Below are 6478 nucleotides of genomic sequence, written 5' to 3' on the forward strand. Positions count from 1 at the left end.
ATGTATATATTTTATGTCTGCTTATAAACAAGTGAAATGAATGGCAGCAATGATACAAGGGATGGGAGGGAGGTATTAGGATTATTTTGTTATTATAAAATACACTATCTATGAAGCAATAGAGTGTTATTTGAGACTTGGATTAATTGTAAATGTTTATTACAAACTGTAGGGCAACTACTAAAAAAGAAAGGGAAAAGAAAGGAAGAAAGAAAGAAATGTGATATACTAAGAAAGGAGAGAAAATGGAATTTTATAAAATGCTCAGTAAAAATGACAAAAGGCAAAAAAAGAGTGGAAGACAAAAATGAGAATAAAGAGCAAGAGCAATTAAAGTAATTCAAAGAGCTAGCTAATATGGTACATATCAATACAAATGCATATAATCGCTTTGAACATCAATGGCCTAAATAAACCAATTTGAAGATAGAGATCATCACAGTGGATCAAAAAACAAGACCCAACTATATACTGTCTACAAAAAAGAACTCCTTTAAATATAAAGACATATATAGATTAAAAGTAAACAGATGGAGAAAAATACACCATGCTAACACCAATCAAGAGAAAGCAAAACTATTAATTTCAGACAGAGCAGACTTTAAAACAAGAAAATTTATAAGGGATAAAGAGGGGCATAATGACGAAAGGGTCAATTCTCTAAAAAGATGTAATTCTTAAAATGATAAGCCTAACAACAGAATGTCAAACTACATGAGGCAAAAACTCATAGAACTTCAAAGAGAAATAGATGAATCCACTATTCTAGTTGGAGACTTAAACACCTCTCCATCAGAAATGGATAGATCCAGCAGGCAAAAAAAAAAAAAAAAAAATCAGTAAGGTCATAGTTGAACTCAACACATCCTCAATCATCTAGATCCAGTCAACAGGAGCAGAATACACATTCTTGTCAGTCTCATATGGAACATTCACCAAGAATTCTGGGTCATGAAATATACTTAACTAATTTAGAAGAATAAAAATCACATAATGTCTGCTCTTAGAAAACAATGGAATTAAACTAGAATTTTTTTTTTTTTAAGAAAATCAAAGCCTGCTTTTATTGATGCACCCACAGACAGACCGGGGATTTGGAAGGGATGGCGACACTAACATGACACTCATGGTTAATGCAACTCAAACACAGGGGGCAGGAGATGACTTTACAGGGACATGATGCCTTTATAAGTTAGGGAAACAGACTGCTCGCTGGCTGCCCCTCTCATTTCATGTTCTTCACAAACTCCTCTCCCTTCTTGATGGAGGCCTTCAGCTCAGGGATGGCTTCCACTATCATCTTCTCTTCGAAAGGGGAGATCTTGCTGATGCCTAAATTCTTCTCAACGCCCTTTTTCCGCAGCAGTAATGGAGTGGAGAAATAGGCACAGTCTGCTTCTTGGGACTTAACGAAGGAACACTCCACAACTCCTTCCTTTCCGTTCATCGCATCCACAAGGGAGAAGACAAACTGGGCTCCGGCGTACGCCATGGACAGGGTGGCTGAGCCTGCTCCAGCTTTGGCCTTCACCACCTCTGTGCTGGCCTCCTGGATCCGCCCAGTGATGGCTGTTAGCTGGTCCTGGGGAAGGTCCACCTCAGGAGTGCACTGCGAGATCAGGGGGATGATGGTCTTCCCAGCATGGCCGCCAATGACAGGAACATTGACTCAAGCGGGATCCAACCCTTCAGTTCCACAATGAGTGTTGGCTCTGACAATGTCCAGGGTCGTCACCCCGAAGATTTTACTGGGGTTGTAGACTCCGTGTTTCTTGAAAACTTCCGTTGCGTTTGGGATGGTAGAGTTCACTGGATTGGAAATGATGCAGATCATGGCCTCAGGGCAGTGCTGGGCGCAGGCAGCAGACAAGGTGGCCACAATGGAGGCATTCGTGTTAAACAGGTCATCCCGGGTCATGGGGTTTTAACAGGTCATGGGGAATAACCACATCGCAGCCTTTCAGGCAATCCGGCAGCGGCTCAGGTCCGAGGTAGCCTTTCACGGTTGCTCTGGTCTCGATGTGGCTCAGATCCGCGGCCACTCCGGGCATACGAGCAATATCGTTGAGGATTAAGCGGCTCACCAAGGGACTGTTCTTGAGGAGAAGTGCAAGGGGCTGCCCGATTCCCTCAAAATGCCTAAAGATTAAACAACATAGTTCTAAATAACACATGAATCAAAGGAGAAATCTCAAAAAAATTTTTTAAATATTTTGAGCTAAATGAAAATGAAAACACAATTTAATATAGAATGCAGCAAAAGCAGTACCTAGAAATTTACAGCATTCAATGCATATATTAGAATAGAAGAACCTTCTAAAGTCAATAATCCAAGCTTCCACCTTAAAAATAATTACAAGAGCAAATTAAATCCAAAGTAAAAAGAAGAAAAGAAATAAGAATTAGAGCAGAAGTAAATAAAATTGAAAACAGGAAATCAAGAGAGAAAAATCAATAAAAGCAAAAGTTGGTTCTTTGGAAAGATCGATTAATTGACAAACCTGAAACCAAGCCAGGCTGAGAAAAAAAGAGAGGACACAAATTACTAATATCAGAAATGAATGAGGGGACATCACTATATATCATACGAACATTAAAAGAATAATAAAGGGATAGTATGAACAACTCTATGTCCACAAATTTGATAACCTAGGTGAGATGGACCAATTATTTGAAGGGCATAATTTGCCACAAATTTGATAACCTAGGTGAGATGGACCAATTATTTGAAGGGCATAATTTGCCAAAACTCGGACAAGAAGAAATAAACAATCTTAATAGGCCCTGTATCTATTACAGAAATTGAATCAATAATTAATAACTTCCCAAAACAGAAAATACCAGGCCCAGATGGGCTCACTGGTAAATTCTAATAAATATTTAAGGAAGAAATTATATCAGTTCTCTATAATCTCTTTCAGAGGAAGAAAAAAAAAACAGAGGAAATACTTTCTAACTTAATAATCACTTTTCCTTAACAACAACAACAAAAAAACAGAATTCAAAAGACCTGAAAACAAAGCACATGGTTTTCCAGGGCCTGGGGATAATGACATTGAATCTAGGGAGAAAGAAATGCAATGGGGGCCAACCTCTGGATATATATATGTAAGGTTATAATAATGTAGGCAATATTTATTGATTATAAACTTTCAGAGATAATCAAACACAGAAAACTTGGAAGTGGTTGCAGATCAAAGGTAACTGAAGACTATAATAAAGACAGAGGGAAGGGATATTCTCATTTTACAAAGAGGAGATCAAGAAATAATATAAAGAGTTAAAGGACAAAAAACAGATGCTTAGATAGGTTAAAGAAACAAAAACAAAAGAATTAGTTACAAATATAAATATCAGAACATCAGAAGAAGAGGAAGGGTAAAGAATCAAAAGATTCATCTTTTATATTGGGAGTCAGTAGACATGAAGTTGCTAGATCAATAAATAAATTCAAGTATAAGTACATTATCTACAATTTTTGAAGTGACCACCAGGAGAACAAAATACAATTAAAGTGTATTTCCTTTGAGAATGGAAGTGCAGGTGGGAAAGGGCGAAGCAGAAAACTATTGCTTCTCAGAAGTTGTTCTCTATTGATGTGATGCCACGTACTTGAATTAGTCTCTTTAAAAGGAGTTGATTAGGAACTTTACAACTCATTGGATTGGTGGCAAAGGAAAAGGAATGAAGGCTGACCTTGTTTGAGCCCAAATAATTGGGAAAGTGGGGACGCCTGGGTGGCTCAGTTGGTTAAGTGTCTGCCTTTGGCTCAGGTCATGATCCCAGAGTCCTGGGATGGAGTCCCACGTTGGGCTCCTTGCTCAGTGGGGAGTCTGCTTCTCCCTCTGCCTGCTGCTCCCCCCACTTGTGCTCTCTCTCTCTCTCACAAATAAATAAAATCTTATTAAAAATTAAATAATAGTAATAATTGGGAAAGTGATCTCACGGGGGAGGGAAAGAAACACCCAAGACAGGAAATTGGTAACTGGTCTGAAGGAGGAAGATAAGGACACTGGGAAATACACAGTTAAGTAAGTGAATATAATCTGAGGTAAAATATGAACATTTACATAAATCTAAGAAGTGAACTGATACCAACAAATTTTGAAAACAAAAAGAAAGAAAAAAAGTTTCGAATCATCCCAGTTAAACTTGGAGCACCTGTAGAGAAAGTGCAGCAAGGGGAAAAGGGAAAATATCATTGTGTAATGGGGTCCAAGGAATGAGAAAGTTCACCAAAATGTGTTGACAATTATAAACACAGACTCATCAATTATAATAATAAGAGAAGAAAGTACAAAGATGCCTGTGGTATTCACAGATAATATTCAAAATAGGCACATGGAAATTGAAAGCTGATCCATGGCTTTCCTCACTATTTATAATTGCCTCTTTACTAACATAATTGGAAAAAATACTGCTATTTATGATTTTAACTACAGAACACATGTAAAAAAACGTTCTGCCAACTCTATTCTATTCTAAATCTTACTCAACTTACTCATTTGTGATCTACTCCAAAAATATGTCATTTGGGAGAAAGAATACATGCAATCACAAAAAGCTTAAAGCCAATTTTTCTTCAAACTCAGCAATGTAACCTTTGGGAATTACATCAGACAGCATTGTTATGAAAACAATTTGGCAATAGTCACATTTTGCTTATTTGTAAATGACACTTTGTGCATCGTTCACCTTGGATCTCCAGAGAGAAGGTATGCAATTACAAGTGTCATGGAGTTAGTATTAAAAGAATGCTTACTAGGGGAAAGATCTCAAGTTACAATGTAGTTTGAAGGAAATGTACATTTGAAAAGGAAACCAATGGGCCTTATGCATAAATTATAAACAGATATATTTTTGTTTCTCAGTGATAGTATCAAAACCTCCACATTTGCTTCATCAATCTAAGCTGCTTCAGTTTAAAACTCTACCATGTTCATCCCCCTCCAGCCATTGTTTTCTTTCTTCTGTCTATAATGGTCACACATATTCAGAGATGCTTAAAGTGATCTTCATTTTCATACTTCCAAATTTTCCAATGTTTTTCCATCACTCTGTGCAAGAAGCTCTTGCCAAAGTCAAGACTGTGATGTTTCAGTGCTCTTATTTCATCTGTTAGGCTACATTCAATATCTTGAATCAGTTCCTTCATTCTTGAAACACTTTCTTTCCCTTGTTTTCAAGATACAGCTCTCTTTCTGTTCCCCTTGCAGGAACATAATCATCTACCAGGTTTCAATTACCCATTTATAAGCCCCATACTGTAAAAGCTCACTCATATGTACAAATAGCTCCTCAACACTTACACTTGAATGCCTGGGGCATCTCAATCGACCTCATGATATTTATCTCTGAACCTCATTTTTTTTTGTTTCCTATCTCAATGAATAGACTCACAATCAAAATATGCAAGCCAACAAAACTTGAAATTTTCTTTGATACCTCCTATATTCAATTCATCATTGATTTGTTCTCTAAATGTCTCTTGAATCCATATGACTCTCTGTGTCTGCTATCACCCACTAGTCCAGGCTGCCTGTTACCTAACTATGGCACCAGCCTCCTAACAGGACTTTCTGCATTCACCTAAGACTCCTTCCAAAATATTTTTCCCTATTGCAGGCAAAGTCATCTTTAACAAATCATAAATCTGATCTTGCACAAACCCTAATTCTACCAACCTCATTCCTAAACACCTTCAATGTCTTCTCTTTGTTCCTAGGCTGCAGATCAAAGTCTTTAGCATGGTCCACCAGCCTCTGCATGGTCTGGTCCCTGTCTACTCCTTAGGCTCACTTGACACAACTCTCCTCTCTCTCACTAATTAAGCTCTGCCAATGACATTGTAATTCTTCAAACAGGTCATGCTCCCCTCACTCCCACCCTACTTTGGTGCCTTTGCAAATGTCTCCTCTCCCCAGCCCTGTTCACCCAATTACCTACTGATTCTTCAGCTTTCCTCAACCTTTATAGAAAAGTGTTTCTTGACTTCCAAAGCTAGGTTAGGTTCTTTTCTTATCTGCTCCTATAGTCTGTTCCTTTCTTTCAGAGCATTTATCTCAGTTTGTAATTGCACATTCAATCATGCAGTTATGTTATGAATGCCATTCTTGAGCATTAGTCTGTGAGCTCTCTGAAGTCAGGAGCCACATCATTTTTGCTTGCCATCCTATCTCCAGACTCTAGCTATATTCTATATTCTGGTTGGTACTTAATAAATGAATACATAAATGAATAAACAGCATATTTGGTTTAAAAATAAGCATATGGCTCATAAGTCACTTCCTCATGACAATTCATACCTAATTTTCCCTATTTTTTTAGCTTAAATATGTTGGGTTTTTTTCCTTACGCATCTATGGTTATAAAGATTGCTGACAAAACTGAAATGTTACAGTCCTTATGAAATATTATCTTAATTTCAGATCAACAGAGAATAGTAAAGACATGAATACAGATTTTTTTCATACCAAAT

At 37.4% G+C, this 6478-nt stretch overlaps 1 pseudogene; it reads right to left on the reverse strand.

The window, feature by feature from the left end:
* Positions 1 to 1214: 1214 nt before the first annotated feature.
* LOC114221088 (malate dehydrogenase, mitochondrial pseudogene) lies at positions 1215 to 1918 on the reverse strand (annotated as a pseudogene).
* Between the last annotated feature and the right edge of the window lie 4560 nt (positions 1919 to 6478).

Source organism: Eumetopias jubatus, unplaced genomic scaffold, assembly GCF_037043125.1.
Source record: "Eumetopias jubatus isolate StellerSeaLion01/CBP00866 unplaced genomic scaffold, mEumJub1_p1.0 scaffold_1, whole genome shotgun sequence".
Taxonomy (NCBI): domain Eukaryota; kingdom Metazoa; phylum Chordata; class Mammalia; order Carnivora; family Otariidae; genus Eumetopias; species Eumetopias jubatus.